Consider the following 17,853-nt stretch of genomic DNA (forward strand, 5'->3'; position numbering starts at 1 on the left):
GGAAGTCTTGATTCTCATGTTAAAAAGTGTTATCACATCCACACCACCTTTTCTTCTCAAAGCTAATCATGTCCAGCTATTTCAATCTCTCATTATAGGGCATAATTTTTATTTTTCTAATCATCCTCATCCTCATTCTACTTCTCTGATTCTGTTCCAGCTGTCCGAATCCTTCTTAAAGTGTCGTATCAAGAACTGGATGCAATGCTTTTATTGGGGCCTGTCCAGTTCAGAATAAAGTTCAATTACTTTCTGTTTGGGAAATGATAGTTCTGTTGATGCAGCCTAAAATTACATTTCTTCTTTTGCAGTTACATCATGCTGCTGACTCATACTCAGTTATATTCCAAGATCCTTTTCACAAATACTGTTATAAATCCAGATAGCCCCTATCCCATACATCTGTTTCCTAAATGAAGAATTTTGTGTTAGCTTCTGTTAAATTTCATTCTATTATTTTCAGCCCACTTTTGGAATTTTATTTCTGTCTCCTATGATATCCAATCCTATTTTATGTGATTTCCATATGGATCAACATTCTGTCCATCTCTTCACTAAAGAAATAAACTTGGTAAAGAGTATGAATCTCAAAATCAAATCTTTTGGCACCCCCTTGATTCTGTTTCCAATTTGATAATGAACTATCAGTTAGCCCTCTTTGAGTATAATTTTTGAATCAGCTATGTATCCACTCAATTCTCATGCCATCCAGCTCATACTTAACCAGCTTGCTAATTAGAATATACTGAGATACCTTGCTTTACTGAAATTAATATATTTTAATTAAGGTATATTATGTCTCTTACATTCCAATGATCTACTAATGCAATCAACAGTTTAAAAATGACTTGTTCTAGACAAATTTATGCTGACTTCAGATAATTAATGCATTGTTTTGAAGGTACTTAGATTTACCTATATTTTCCTCTAGAATTTTGAGAGATATTGAAGTTAAATAACTGGCCTGCTTCCTTCTTTTTATACTCTTCCAGTTGTCTGGTACTTCACTCATTCTCCAGGATTTCTCACAGGTAATACATAAAGGCTTGACCACATTAGGAGGAAATTCCCTTAGTACAGTGCAGTTCATCTGGCCATGTAAATTCATTCAGAGTAAGTATGTTTCTATCAGTCTCATTCTTCAATCTTAGCTCTTCATATTTTATTTTGTTTTATATTTATTTTAATACTCTGGGCAGCAAACAAAAGATAAAACATAATATACACATCAATTAAAAGAATCAAGTTGAGGCCACTGTAAAAACACCTTGCCAATATGCCTTACACATACATGCCGAGCTTCATTAACATCCCAGCAGGTCTTCAACAGCCTTCCAGAAGCCAACAGAGTTGGAGCTGTCAAAATGTCTGGGGGAAGGCTTTTCTATAAGGCAGACACCATGACAGAGAAGGCACACTTTCTTGGACCCAACAGGTGACACTGTTTCAGAGTATGCCCATTGTGCCAGATCTAGTGGGCAGGCAGAAACCACCGGGGTTAGGTGACTCCACAAATAACTTCGTCCCATGCCATGTAAAGCTTTGAAGGTGACAAGCAGCACCTTAACTTGCACCCAAAAGCCTACTGGGAGCCAATGCAGCTCATGAAGCAGCAATGTTACATGACAGTACTGCTATGTGCCCAAAACTGCACGGGCCACTGCATTCTGCACTAGCTGAAGCTTCCAAATGTTCTTCAATACAGTGCATTGCAGTAGTCCAATTAGAGGTGTTTAGGGCATAAGTGATTATAAGTAGTGCCTCCTAGTCTAGGAACCAGTGCAACTGGTACATAAGAAGCATTGATATAAAGGTCCTCCTGCCCACAGCTGCTACCTGCTCCTTGAGCAGGAGCCGTGAATCCAAGAGGGCATTCAGACTATGCACTAAGTCTTTCAGGGGGAATGTTACCTCATCCAAATTTAACGATGGAAGATAACTAGATACAGGAGTGAGGATGGGCTAAAACCCACAGCCACTCTGTCTTGTCAGGGTTAAGTTGGAGCCTGTTTCCTATCCAGACCCACACATCCTCCAGGCACTGGGAAGGCACCTCAGTGGCATCACTTGGAAAGCCCAAGGTAAGGATGTATAACTGAGAATCATCAGCATACTGATAATACTTGACCCCATGTCAATAGATGACCTCGCCCAGCAGTTTCATGTAGATGTTAAACACGAGCAACTGCTCACCCAATTGGTCCAGAAGGATACCACAATCAATGGTATTGAAAGCTGAAGAGCAATCAAAGAGGGCCAAGGGAGACACAGTACCACCATCCCAAGTCCATTAGCATCTACTGCAAGTACAATCAACCCTGTCTTGGTACTATAATCCAACTAAAACCTGACTGCAGTGGGTCCAGATAATCTGCTTCCTCCAGAGGCCTTTGGAGCTGCAAGCCTAGACATTCTCAACAATTCTGGAGTTGGAAACTGAATGAAAATCGTCCAGTATGGCTGAATCCAGGGACGCGGTGGCGCAGCGGCTTAATGACGCTGAAAGTTGCTGGCCAGAAATGGTCGACGCTTCAGCGGTTCGAGTCCAGCCTTCGCGTTAAACAGGGTGAGCTCCTGTTTCCTCCCCAGTTCCTGTCAACCCAACAGTTCGAAAACTCACGTGAGTAGATAAATGGGGACTCTCACTCCGGTGGGAGGAAAAATGCTGGCGGCGCCTTGCAAAAAAGGAGTTGGGAGCAGTTGCCGGTAAGCGCGAAAAACCGTGCGCGCCCGAAAAGGGCGCGAAGCAACGGAAACCCCGCCTCCTGCGCTCGCCAGCTGGGCTCTGCCCTAGGAAGGAGGCTCCGGCAAACCACTTCCGAAAAACAGTTGCCTTGAAAACTGCAAGGACTCGTCCAAGCAGTCACTGCAGGATCAGCAATGACTGAGCGCAGATTAAAAAAAAAATGGCTGAATCCAGCAATGATCTCTTAAGGAAGGGACAGTCCCCTACCTTCTTTTAGGCAAGTGGGACTGTCCAGTCCCTTAAAGAGGCAATCAACTCTGCTTTGACCCAGCTACATGTCATCTTCTGGAAGCTTTGACCAATCAGGAGGGATATGGAATTATCACATGGCTGGTAGAACTCAACAGTCAAGGACTTTGTCCAGTTCCTCAGGAATAACTGGTTCAAACTCAACCCAGTAGTAACCAGGCAAGACTGGGCCTCAGTCACCTCCATAAGACCAGCACGGTTAAAGTCTAACTTTGAGCAGATCCAAGCAGACCATTGTTTAGAATAATCCTCACAATGGCCCTGCAAGGATTCCTCCTGAGTAAGAAGGAGTCATATGAAACCCTTGCAGGACCATTGTAAGTCATCCCAAACAGGGCCACTGAATGGCTAACCACAGACAAAATATGGGAATTAGCAGTTTTGACCCCCCCCCCCTTATCACATGGTGATCCTTACTAAAAGCATTTTTACCTGTGCTCCATCAGACTCACTCTTCGTCTTCCTCCAATAGTATCTCTTATGCAACATTTAAAATAAGAAATAAAAATACTGCAATATTTTAATTGCTTGCATTTTACTGGGCAAAGTGAAGCTTTAACAAAACATTTTTTTCAGGAGTTGAAATATTTTTATATTAAAAACATGATAGAAAGGAATTCTTAAATACAATTAAAGACACTGACTTAAAACTATGCCTTACCTGGCTGGGTTCACAAATAACATAAACCTGGGAAAAACAGCATAAATGTTTAGTTCATATACTGCATCATGTCCAAGTAAATTTATTAATTTATTAATTTATTTATTTATATTTCAAATTTGTCACCGCCCATCTCACTGCAGAGTGACTCTGGGTGGTTTACAGCAAAAACAGAACAAACATTAATTAAAATAGATAAATATTAATTAATTAAAATATAACCATATTGTATACATTAAAATAAAGGCTAGGTTTCCACAACATACTAACTCACAAATTTTCCAAGCCCAATTTGACCTAGTCTAGTGTGCTGTATAAACCAAGGCACTCTGAAATACTAAATCCAGCTATTTTCAATGACACCTAGTCCTTGGTTAAGGATTATCCATATTCAGGATTAAAGCTTTGGGACTATTTTTATAGAAAGCATGAAATAATAACTTCTACATATGTATAAGTGATCCCAGCTTTACCATCATTGATTGAACCTTTTTATTCCATTAAACCTAACTTTTTTTTGGCATGCAGATCTTCAGATTGTTGAATAATCAAGAAAAATACATGAACAAGTGAGCCAGCCTTTATTTTTACAACCCAAAACATGTGCCCTCTGCATAGGAATTTTGCAGCCTGCAACTCAACCCTTAAATTTTGATCCCATGCACATTTCTTCAAGAGGAAGCTGTATTGAATGCAATGGTGCTTCCAAGTAAGCACACTCAGACTCTTTCCTGATCAATCTCTCAGTATCCTGATCCTAGCTGTGTTCATACGGAATTACTCTCTATATAATAAGATTTTTTTTTTCTTGACATACTTGGTGTTTGAATTAGCTGTTTTTAATATTTCCTGTTTGAATTAATTGGACATAAACTTTTCTCCAGAAAGCTCATACGCAATGCTTAGGAAACACTGTTTAGGAAACTATTTAGGAAACAGAATTTCAGCCTTTGATAATTCATGCCTTAAACTGGTTTTAATCCATTTTGTCTCTGAAAGTCTCATTTCTGGCTGCATTGCCTAATCATCTCCTAGTCAAAATATGGAATAAAAAATTGGTATAAATATCAATTCCTTCCATGTTCATGCCAAGTTAGACATGCAAACTAAACATTTTTTTACAAAGGTTACCAGTTCTTTACAAAATGTTGATGAATAATACTGAATTATTAACATATTTCTAGTCATCATGGTTGCTGAGAAATAACCTTTATCCAAGTAGAATTGGTCCACAGTTTCTATTCCTTATTTCAAGTTTGGATCTCTCACTGTAAAGCTCTCACCCACTGGTTCTTGTTTTACCCTCAGGCTTCCCAGAGGATAAATCCATACCCTCTTCTCTGTGGCATCCCTTCATGTATTGGAAAACTGCTATTATGTGTCTCTTCTTTTCTTTAAGCTAAACATACCAAGTTCCACTCTTCATAAGATGTAGCCTCCAAGCCCCTTACCATCATTGTTGCTCTTCTCTACATTCTTTCCGCTTCCTCAGTGTCTTTTTTGTATTGTGGCAACCAGAACTGGACACAATATTCCAGTGTGGTGTAATCAGTGCAGCACAGAGCAGTACTATCACTTCCCATGATCTTGACACTATACCCCCATTGATGCAAACCGCATTGGATCTTTTGGCAGCTGTGACATGTTGCTGGCTCATGCCTAATCTGTGGTCTTCCAGGACACCCAAATCCTTCTCGCAAGTACTACTGCTAAGTCAGGTACCACCTATCTTATACCTGCGCATCTGGTTTTTCCTGCCTAAATGCAGAACCTTACATTTTTCACATTGAACAACATTTTACTGGATAGAGTAGTGGCTAAACAAATCATGGATGTGGTTTACCTGTTCAGAAGTAACCAACCTGATGTCCTGAAAACTGTGTAACTTCAGTTCCCCTCAGCTGCAGCTAGACCAGTTTTATCCAGACAATCTAAAAAACACTGAATTCCCAGCTTAGCATAATATTGGGAATCCTGCCTTGTTCTCAAAGCCAAAACTGAAAGCCTTTTTTTTTTTTTTTTTCTTGGATTCTAATTCTCACTTAGGTTCCTGGTTTGTATGTCACACCCAACAAGCCATGGAAGGAACTAGTGTTTCCATTGCCAGCAGGGGCAAGGTGAGGACAACTGAGCTTGTGCCCCATAAACTAGAATTATTCAGAATTCTACATTAGCATAGCAAACAGATATGGTCATTAAGTACCATTAAAGGAACAGGAATGCATATACTTTGCCTGCTAAAGTTCCAGCTGCAGTCCCCAGTGTCTTCAGTTAACGCTGAAAAAGAATCCTGATTAAATTTTGGAAAGCCACCACTGCCAACCAAGTGATAATGGACAAGTTTGCACTTTGCACCAAGCCATAATATGATAATCTTGTATGAACCTGCCCTTGCTGCTATATAATCTGTATTTTATGAGACCACATGGTGTGTGAACCCAGCCAAAACCCATGGTTAAAACAGTCAATACCTTAGTGTGATAATATGAATTTGCCCATTCTAAGGCAACCCCATGTGTTCTTATGTCATGCATAGTGTTCAAGGATAGGGGAGAACATGGGGCACACAACAGCAGACTATGTGATGAAATGCACCAGAAGTGGACGCTTCATACAGAAGGGCCATTGTGTCCAATCCTCTGCTCAGGGCAGGAATCCAGTTTAAAGCTCTTAGACAGATGGTTGTTTAGCCTCCACTTGTACACATCTACACTTGAAGGAAAACCAACCACTTCTATGGAACACTGATTCCATTGTAAAACTGCTCATACGCTTTGGAAGATTTTCTAATCCAGAGAGAATCTGCCTTCCTGTAATTTAGCACTATTCTTCTTACTCTTAGACTCTTGAATGAAAGAGAGCAAGGTAGATGATCTTCTACTGATACACTTGCAGGTGCTATTATCTCTGTACTCACCCATCTCTCCTCAAGGTTAAATGCCCAGCTTTTTCAGTTTCATCATATGGCTCAGCATATAGTCCTTTGATCATCTTATTTGCTCTTTAAACCTGTTCCTGTGCCTCTGAAACCCTCTTAAAGAGTCATGGGTAGGATTTGATCAATGCAAATGGTCAAATAGAGTTCCAGAACAGAGGGGAACACTTGCTTCCCAGGATTTGAAAATTGTATTTGCTTGTTTTAAATATTGATTTGCCTGTGTTGTGCCTAGCATCCCTGAAATATTATGCCAGATCTAGGTAAAATTACAGAAATGGGAAAACAAGCAGATCTTAACACTGAATAAGAGCCTGGGAGAATAGCAAGGAAATCCTTGGCTCTCCCTTTTTTCTCATCTTACTATACAGGGTGGGAGAGAAATATATATTCTGAGGGATGTCTCAACTCTGCCTTCTAAAGTAGCCTCCCATGACCTGGTGTCCTCCAGATGTTTTCAGCAGCCACATTCCCAGCAAGCAGGGCCTTTGGAGAGTTGTAGCCAAACACTTCTGCAGGTCACCAGGTGGGAAAGATTGCTATAATGGCTTGCAGGCAAGGTTGCTCTCTTGTTTTATTAACTGGCTCTGTTCTTAAGTCTTTAGTAGCAGCCTGACAAGCAGGCATTGAGTAGTAGAAGCTGGTGGTAGGAAAAATAAAGCTCTTGAATTCAGAATTCACAGTCTCCTCTTGCACTCCTCAGAAGACTTACTCATTTACACTGAAGCTTTGGATCTCCGGGTGCCTTCCTTGCAATTCACGCACAATCTCCTGTTGAGACCATAATAGGCCTGGCCTCGTGTGTCCTCAAGCCATGTCTTCAGTCCAGTAAAACTGCTATAAAATCTGCATTGGGGGCATTGAAAGGAATCTTTTCCTGGGCTATAGTCCTGTCTGGTTTGTGGAATTTTAGGAAATAGTAACAGAATGACACTGAACCAAATGTGCTAGAGTAACCTTCTCTCTGGAATCATCCTGAATGTGTAGTTTAGCCAGCTCCTACATGTTCAGCAGGAGAGAGGCAGATATACCTCCGTTTCTAATAGCTTTGTGGAAGATGGAATTTCGGCAAGCAAGCCTTACGTGGCAAGCTGCACCTCTTAAAATTTGCTTAGTAGCAGATTTATTAAGAGGCGGAAACCCGTTTTCTTTTCCATTGGCTATTCTGAAACGAAACAGAAAGCTTAGGAAAAGGACTAGGAGTTTTCAAAAGATAGCAATCCTACTTGTGGAAGAGCTGTGGAGCAATAAATACACATGTGCTTATAGGTGTGCTTTCTAAAAAAAACACAAAGCTTGTTTGTGTCTTTCTCAAACTGTTTTCAAAATTGTAGGAATGCATTTATGCTGTCAGTACTAATTGGGAAACATTCCTTATTCATAAGCTTTCAGATAATGAAAGCAGTTTGCTGGGAGCATTACACATCCATGATCTCATCCCAGAACAACAGGGAAAAACCAGTTTTTCTTCTTTACCACCTTCCTTTTGGCCCTCTCCTGGTCCCTTCCAAGATGAAGCAACCCTTGTGCCACAGCTGTTGTTTCTGATCTTTCCTGGAGATTACAAACACCCAGCCAGAACCTCCTTCCTGCAGAGTTCACTCAGGCCGTATGACCAGGTCAGCAATCCTTCCTTTTTTTTTTTCCCCCAGGAACATTTTTTTCTTTTTTTGGCTTCATCCTACATCAATATATGATGCTAGCTTCTTTCTCAGATTTGTTTTGCAGCCCATAAAGTGTCCTGGACAGGCGAAGGCTGGCTCCTGAGGAAACGAAGCTTCATAATAGCAAAAGAATTAGATGGCCATTCTCCATGCAACACTTGTCATGCCCATTGCTTTTGCTATAATCCTGCCTGCAGATTGAGCATCTGTATGCAGAATTAACTCCCCAAACAGCAAACAGGCTCAAGGATTAGGCATCTGGAAATACGGCCATCACATTTTCAAAGGTGATCCTAAGGGGTAAGTGTTCTCCATTTCTAATGGAGTTGTGGGAATCCCTCTACCAACCCCACCTCTGCACTAAAAGGCAGTTAAATCTCAGCACCAGCAGAAAACATTTTAAACAGAACTGAAAGCTCAAAAGTTGATCTTTGCCTCCTTTGGTCAAAAACAAGGGGCAGGAAACAAAAATCAAAATGAAAATTACAAGAACTGAAACACAACTCATATATTTAAAGCTAAGTATATAGATGAAAGATAGAGGGGTAAGTATTTATCTGCTGTTGTGTTTTCACAACTGAACACAAGAAACTGGGAAGGGTTTTTTTTTAATGCTCAATTTTAACACCAGGGCATCCACAGGGTGTGGTCCAAAAATCAAGATGGTGGCTGCAACAATATTGCACATAAACAAGCAGAGCTTTGATTGCATCACTGTGGCCACCATTTTGACTTTTTTGATTATACCTTGCAGACACCTGTATTTAACACACAGTTTTGTTACTGGCCACAAAACATCGCAATCTAAAGTGCTAAAGTGCTCCAGAGGGTGCAGCTGACCTCACAGTGCCCTTTTCCAGGTTGTTCCACTGCTCAATTTTTTGTTTCATCTCTCCAATCATCAGCCAGCCTTCTATAGCTACGTACCAGACTCATTCCTCCATGGACTGTTTACATTCTCCCTCCCTTAGGTCCTCTTTAATAATTTGGGGTAAGGTAATACTTCTGCAAACTTTTGCAGTTTCCCTAAAACTTGTTTTTGAAGGCAAACGTATGCTTTGAAGAATGGGATTTTCCCCAGAAAGCCATGCAACTTTAAAAATAAAAGGAGCAATTGGAAAGGTTGAGCTTCCTTGCTCTTTCTCTGCAGCTCTTCTTCCAAGAGTCAGCTCTGATACCAAGGTCCCGGCTGGGGAAAAGAGCCTGTCTAAAAGAAACCCATGGAGGGAAAAGGGGTTTGCACTAACCCCCACTTGCCTGTCCTTTTTTGTTTCAGAATCCTGAGTTCTTGCTCTTGTGCTCCATCCCACTGGACTGGACTCTGTAACGCATGCGTGATGTTTGACCTGCATCGACCACGTGTTATGATTTTGAAACAACAAGGAGAAACCACCTGAGCAAATGTCCTTAAAAATACATCTTTCTTGCACATCAATCTCAAACGTATCTAAGACTGAGGTCTTCCCCAGTTCTTGAGGTCAAAAGAGCTCATCCAGTTTCCTAGTCCAAAGGAGACCTGAAACCCCACATTTTTCTGTGACTGACTCCAAATGGATTAGTTTTCACTGGAAGACCTCTATATAGGGAAGGCCCTCAGAGCCTGTGGGATCTTGTATCTTCACTGACAACTAAAGGCTGGTGGTAGGCTTGTAATTACTTTAACACGCTTAATGCAAAACCTGCTAATTATCAGAGCAAGATATCCCCCTCTAGCTCACAGAATCCTCAAAAGATGGGCTTGAAGGCAAAATTACTAAGTGGCCAGAAGAAAAGAGTTAGCTTTGCCTGTTCTTGCGCTAGTAACAATAACGTGATCTTGAGAGAGCATCATTCAGGCTAATGATTCCATGTACTAGCAGTTGCTCTATTCCCTCTTTCCCACCTATATCATCTTTTTTTTCCTGCCAAGCCAGGGAACATTGGACATTTACCCTCATAAGACCTCAGTGCCCTGCCTTCTTCTCTTCACTTCTAAATTTGCCTATATGAAGTGCTTGCACAATCAAAAACTCATCTGGAAGTACATCCCAATTTAAAAGGGGGAGGGTACTGATTTTTTTTTTAAATAGCAGGGTTGTTTTCTTTAAAGAAAAAAGCATGCATTTTTCTTTTATGTAAATAAAAGAACCACAAAAGATGCAACATTTGTATGAGTCAGGTTCATGTTAAGTATAGGGATCTAATTGGGGATCTAACATTTCCACATCTCTAACCAATGTTTGGATTTCTAGACAGGTTTTCCTGTCCTCCTATGACCTTTATTGCTGTGTAGGAAGGCTGATCACTGAAATAGGTTTCTTAAACTCATGAAGGCCATGTGAGGAATAGGGCTGCCAGATTGGGACTGGAAACATCTGGAGGACCACTAGATGGCAGCAAAGAGATACAGGAAACTCACTCTTGGCTGCCATCTAGCTTTGGTCTGGATTTTGCCAGCTCAGATCTAGTAGCCTTAGGATATAATCAGGTTTGTTCCTGACTTGCATCCGCCAAATCCTCCCCACCATTTCATTCATAAATAAATATGCCACTGATTCTCCTGCCAACAAGCTTTCCCTTTTATCTTAGAAGACTCTGAACTACTTGTAAGGACTTGTCTTTTGAATTCTTCTACACATTAAACACAAAACAAAAACAACACCCCGGTGTGTAGAAATCCAGCTCACTACGGAGAGAGTTTTAGACTTTGCCTACCCATGTAGTGGTAGAACGCTGAGGTCCTAGGACTGATTTTGCATCTTCTTCACCAGTAGAAAAGCAAAGAGATGAGATTTTTCTCATCATTATGCTAGTTTCTGCCTACAGTAGAGATACAGAGCTAAGCTGTGTGCAGCCTCCAAAGGATTCAGCGTGGTTCCTCAAATCTTCTCCCAAAGTTGTCACCATGTTGCTGTTTTCATTGCACCAGAAAGGCAAGTTCTGAAGTGCATGGGAAGGTAGGCTAGTCACTTAAATTAGAGCTAAATTAAATCAATTTTGTCCATTTTTTGGTCCCCAGGTATTCTGTTCAAGGACCAAGTGCATTTTTTAGCTTGAAAAGGTCAGCAACTGCTGTGATTCAAGAATAAACCCTTTTTAAGAAAAAATGCCCTCATTACCCCCAGATTGGATAGGTTCAGTGCGATTTACCTGGGGCTGCCCTTGTAGGCCCAGAAATTGCAATTGGTACGGAATGCAGCAGACTGGTGTGACCCAGTTCAACAATATGACACTTATATTGCAAGTGCTGTATCTGCTTCCATACCATAATTCGAAGTGCTGGTTTTATGCTATAAAACCATACAGGGTTTAAGTCCAGGATGCCTACAGGATTATCTCCTTCAAGTTGACTCTGACCAGTTGTCCATTCTGCTCACAAGGAGACGTTCCAGGTACCCTTAATTTGAGATGAGTCATGGAAACACTGTTTCTCCACTGCTACCCCAACTCTCTGCCCCTAAGATCCAACTGGCCTTCACTTAGTCATCTTCCATAAAGCTGTTAAAACATGGCTGTTCTGACAAGCATTTGGAGATTAATATCTGTCCTTTGCTCACCATCATTTTGGCAGGATGCTATCTTAATTTTCTACTGCTTTAAGTGAGAAGTACGATGTGGTTTTATGGGCTTGCTGTTTTATTATTTGGGTTTGTGGATGTGCAATGGCATTATGCAAGAAATAGAAAATGAATGAATAAATATTGGAGAGGTTTGTTCAAAATACTATGTAACACTGGATATATTTTTTAACATTTCAATGTTGTTTAATTAATCAAAGGAAGGATACATACACTGATGTTTCCCAACTGATAGGTATTCTGAAACAGCAGGACGATCAAAATGTCTGAACGTTTATATGGAAGAGAGAAATAAAATACAACAGCAGGATTCTCAAATTGTAGGATTGCTGCAATGAAAAATGCAAAGAATAAGAAGCACACATTTCTGAGTTTCGCTAGATCACCCATTACTTATTTGCACCCTAGATTTTTCTACTTCAATGGAAAATCCACCTGTGAATCAACTTCAGAATCCTTTCACTAAGTCAGTCCTATTCCCCCCGCCCCTTGTCTTCAGTGCCTGTTGTGGTCACGATTTTTTTTTTAATTTATTTACCTTCCATCCTGGATTGGTTTGTATATAAGGGCATGTTCCTTTTCTGTATTTTGCTGTATTTCAAAATATGAATTAGTGCCAATAAAAAACACTAGTTAAAAAAAAACAAATGTGCCTGGTTATGATTTTATTCTATCACCTGAGTCTGCCATTCCCCACCCACCCCCCACCCCCGGACTTAGTCTGGGCAAGTCACAGAATGTGGTGGCAACTTATGTGGTAGTGTGATGAGGTGGTAGAATGGGACTGGACCAGTTTAGACCACAATTAGTAGGGGACTCATACTCTTAAACATTTCTCAATGTTAAAGAATCACACAAGCTGAAAGATTGCATGGCTGAGGGCAGACGGGGTTGTTACAGTTCTCACAACTGGTCACAGCTCCTAACAGACTTTGGCTGATCTCAAAAAACTAAGTAGGGTGAAATCTAGTTTATATCTAGGTGGGAGCCACCAGGAAATACCAGGATTATAGATTAGAATTATTTTTATGTTGTGCCTTTGAGTCAGTCTTGACTCCTGGCGACTACCTGGACAAGTCCCTGCAGTTTTCTTGGCGAGATTTCAGAAGTGGTTTGCCATTGCCTCCTTCCTAGGGCTGAGAGAGAGAGACTGGCCCAAGGTCCCCCAGCTGGCTTTGTGCCTAAGGTGGGACTACAGCTCACAGTCTCCCGTTTCTAGCCTGGTGCCTTAAGAAGGTGTCAGCAGCAAACCACTTCCATACTGTTGCCAAGAAAATTATATGGAATTAATATATTAATTAAGAAAATTAATTAATTAATATATTCAGCAAGAAAATAATATTGATATTATTATTATGCTTAAAATTCAGTAAGTGCTGTACACTGGTCATATATAAGACTCCTTGCAGATTTATAATCTGAAGTGTGGGGGCGTTTTTTTTAAGTGTGGAAGTATGGAAATTTGAAACATTCACCCATGGCGTAAAATGAAACAGTTCAGCCACTTAATTCTGCAGCATGTGGGGGCAATCTGTTGCAGCCGCACTAAAAAGATCATTCCCTATCAGTAGCAAAGGAAAAAGTATACCAGGTGGAATTGAGTGATGAAATTTTTATTTCATCTCTTATTCCTTATCTATGAAGGTGCTATTTTTGAACGCTCTTCTATTTGGAATGCTTTATATTTAAAGAACAAAAGGCAGGGTGTGAATCAGTGAATGGATACGATGGAAGCAAGGATAGTTTGCAAAGATACAACATAGATATAGAGAGGCACCATGACTGGTGTTAGAGTGAAATGTGTTTACATCACCATTTCCTTTCTATTACATTTTAATTTCTTTTGTTTACTGCTTCTTCCTCTTTTTCTGCTCTTTGCATTTGCATTTGCAAATCTTTGTTTTCCCCAAAAGGGATTGGTATGATGGGTGTGATACACATAAGTTCTATAGCAGGTCTTTAGGGAACACACTAGTCCATGATGTCTTCATTTTCCACATATGGGAATTGGTTGGTTACAGAAAGGAAGAACCTGGGACATTTTTTTCTATTTTCAGGGTTAATAAACGTATCAGGGACAAAGATTCAGCATATTTACCCCTGCTGTAATTCATGTAGAATGTAGACAGCGTGCAAGCTCATGTGTTGTGTAACAGAAAAAGAGTGGGATCCACCAACATATATAATTCTATTTGCAGAACTAGAGTTGTTCACTTTTCTTATATTTTTATTGAAATTAAAGTAAAATTATACTTATTATATGAAAACATTAATAACGTATCCACCTTTTCAACAATCAGTGGTAATTTTTCCTTAGTTTTTTGAACACTGTAGGCAAATTTATATAGTTAGACAATTAATATGATTTTCTTCTGCCTTTTAAGACATCCAGTGACAAAGAGGACAATGGGGACAAACCGTCTTTTGTTCAGATCAAACTATTCCTAATGATCTTCTGTATCAACAGTAGCACTAACTGAGGCATCAACAAGGCCTTGCGCTGGGTCCCTTTCAAAAGGCCAAACAGAGCAGAACACAAAGTGGAAACTCTTAGAGTTGCGAGCTCTTCACACCACGTTGGTGGTCTCATGAAGTGGGGGTGGAAAAATAGGTCCCAAAAAACAAGAGCGAAGGAGAAAAATGGATATCATCCTATAAATAATTTTACTCTGGGGCCTTAATTTCATTTCTAAGTAAAAGACTGCAAGTAAAGGCATGTGGAATTTAATGGAAGAATGCACGTATGAGACAGAGGAGAAAGAACCTTCTCAAACACCGGAAATCCAGATAGGTGATTCTGCAATGAGAATTTGAATTGCATACAATCATTTATTATTATCATACCAAGTATGGCAACTAGACTCCCTCTCTACTCTGCATCCCCAAGCAGATACCAGACGGTTAGATAAGTAGATTTATTGCAGAGAATTAGAAAGCCATGCATACAAGAAATTCTCTATCTACTAATATCCAAGAATCCTGACATTTGTATCAAGTATTCCCAAGATTTGAATCCCGAGTCTCTTCCTCCCACCTTTTTGAGTCAACAGCCTTGTGGCTATCCATTTCCCAGGCTTGAAATGACTTTCTTTAGCCTGAGAAGCAGAGGTTCCCAGCTCAGCAGCTTCAACACTTACAATCAATACTAAGAATAAATCAAAATCATTGCAACGTCAAGATGATTGTTGCAGTGTACAGGAGATCTTCTGCAGCACTTGCTATTTAACTTGGGAGTGATTATCCACAAAGAATGGGGGAAACAACCATGTCAGGAAAGTGGAGGAGGGAGGTTGAGGCACGTGCTCATTATCTGGCACAGTATTTCTCGCAAAGCAGAAAATGTGGGCAGGAGAGGGGTGGGACTGCTGCTGGAAGGTGCTACAGTATCTTCAGGTAGGAGCTCCAAACTAGTTGCTTTCTTCCATTTCTTCACAAAATGACACTCAAGTGAGGAACGGTAAAGATGCTTATAATCCTCTTCAGTAATGGCAGACAACTGGCTGCTGTCCTTCCCAATTCATCCTAGGATGGGAAAGGAATTCCCAGGACATGCCTGAGAGACAGATGAAATTAAGTAAAGGATATACAATTGTGTGAAAAAGAAAGTACACCCTCTTTGAGCTCTATGGTTTTACATATCAGGACATCATAAAAATCATCTGGTCCTTAGCAGTTCTCAAAAGTAGGTAAATACAACCTCAGATGAATAACAACGCATGACATTTTACACCATGTCATCATTTATTTTACAAAAAGAAAGCCAAAATGGAGAAGCCATATGTGAAAAACTAAGTACACCCTTACTGCTTCCATATGTATAAAGAGGCTAAGTAGCAGCCAGGTGCTGCTGATCAAATGCCCTTGATCAATTGATCATCAGCAAGTGTGACTACCTCTATAAAAAACGAAATTTTAGGAGTTTGCTGGTCTTGAGCATTGAGGTATGTGCTAACCCAATGCCAAAGACTAAAAACATCAACAATGATCTTAGAGAAGCAACTGTTGCTGCCCATCAATCTGGGTAGCGTTATAAGGCCATTTCCAAACAATTTAAAGTCCATCATTCTACAGTGAGGAAGATTATTCACAAGTGGAAAACATTCAAGACAGTTGCCAATCTTTCCAGGAGTGGACATCCCAGCAAATTCACCCCAAGGTCAGACTGTGCAATGCTGAGAAAAATTGCAAAAAATCCAAGAGTTACACCTCAGATTCTACAGGCCTCAGTTAGCATGTTAAATGTTAAAGTTCATGGCAGTACAATTAGAAAAAGGTTGAACAAGTATGGTTTGTTTGGAAGGGTTGCCAGAAGAAAGCCTCTTCTCTCTAAAAAGAACATGGCAGCACGGCTTAGGTTTGCAAAGTTGCATCTGAACAAATCACAAGACTTCTTGAACACTGTCCTTTGGACAGATGAGACCAAAGTGGAGATGTTTGGCCATAATGCACAGCACCACGTTTGGTGAAAACTAAACACAGCATATCAGCACAAACATCTCATACCAACTGTCAAGCACAGTGATGGAGAGGTGATGATTTGGGCTTGTTTTGCAGCCACAAGACCTGGGCACCTTGCAATCATTGAGTCGACCATTAACTCCTCTGTATACCAAAGTATTGTAGAGTCAAATGTGAGGCCATCTGTCCAACAGCTAAAGCTTGGCTGACATTGGATCATACAACAGGACAATGATCCCAAGCACACCAGCAAATCTACAACAAAATGGCTGAAAAAGAAAAGAATCAAGGTGTTGCAATGGCCCAGTCAAAGTCCAGACCTCAACCTGACTGAAATGCTGTGGTGGGACCTCAAGAGAGCTGTGCATAAACAAATGCCTGCAAACCTCAATGAACTGAAGCAATGTTGTAAAGAAGAGTGGGCCAGAATTCCTCCACAACAATGTGAGAGACTGATAAAGTCATACAGAAAACAATTACTTCTTGTTATTGCTGCTAAAGGTGGTTCTACAAGCTATTGAATCATAAGGTGTACTTAGTTTTTCACACACGGCTTCTCCATTTTGGCTTTCTTTTTGTAAAATAAATGATGGCATGATGTAATATGTCATGTGTTGTTGTTCATCTGAGGTTGTATTTACCTACTTTTGAGAACTGCTAAGGACCAGCTGATTTTTATTATGTCCTAATATGTAAAACCACAGAACTCAAAGAGGGTGTACTTTGTTTTTCACACGACTATATAACAACCGCTAGATTAGAGGACGAAATGGGATACAAAATCAGTGTTTGGGTATGGATGGTCTTAGAAAACTGCAGGAAAGGATATCTGCATAATTCCCAGGCTCAAACTGTTTAGCTTCTGTCAAATCTAAAGCTTTCTGATGACTTTCATGCCCATTTTCTATAGAAAGTTAGTACCTGTCAGGAAAAATAGATCTTTATGCAACAGAGGGATAACAAAGGTTATGAATAACTTTCTGGGTAATCCTCATTCTTGGCCCAGTAGTTTCTGAATAATGAGAAGGGTGACCTTGCAAACAAAGCTAAAGAACAAGGAAACTCCTTTCCTGAATTTCTTGCTTTTTTCAGGGATTAAGAGGTGATGATTGGTTTAATGATAGGTTCTGTTCATTTGGATGGGTTTGGGACTGACAGTGATTTAAATGTGCCATAGGAAAAATCTAACTTCTTCAGAAAAGGGTCAGGAGCTTTGTGAACTCATGTGATCCAGTTGTTTGGTATAAATTAGGTTTATATCAGGACACAAACTGACTCACTACACATTCTTCTCACTGTGAGAATAATTCTTTCAAGACATGATCTTTGCAATAAGTCTTGCTTCAGAGGTTAAAAGTGTCCAGTTGACATTTTGGCAGATGGTTTAAAATGCCAGCAGCTTTTCTTGCATTCATATTGCAGCATGATGACTACAAGTGGGTGAGATCATGCTGTATCTGCACATTATCTGTGCTAGAATGGGCATGTTAAGATGGGGTCATGTTTGAAACTACTCCCAGCTTCTGTCTGTGGTTAACATTACAGCTCAAGGAAGCAGTACAAGTCAAGACCACAGGATGCTG

Source organism: Python bivittatus, unplaced genomic scaffold, assembly GCF_059951505.1.
Source record: "Python bivittatus isolate LINGU-HERP-01145 unplaced genomic scaffold, Pbiv_v1 ctg000700_np1212, whole genome shotgun sequence".
In the NCBI taxonomy this organism is placed as follows: domain Eukaryota; kingdom Metazoa; phylum Chordata; class Lepidosauria; order Squamata; family Pythonidae; genus Python; species Python bivittatus.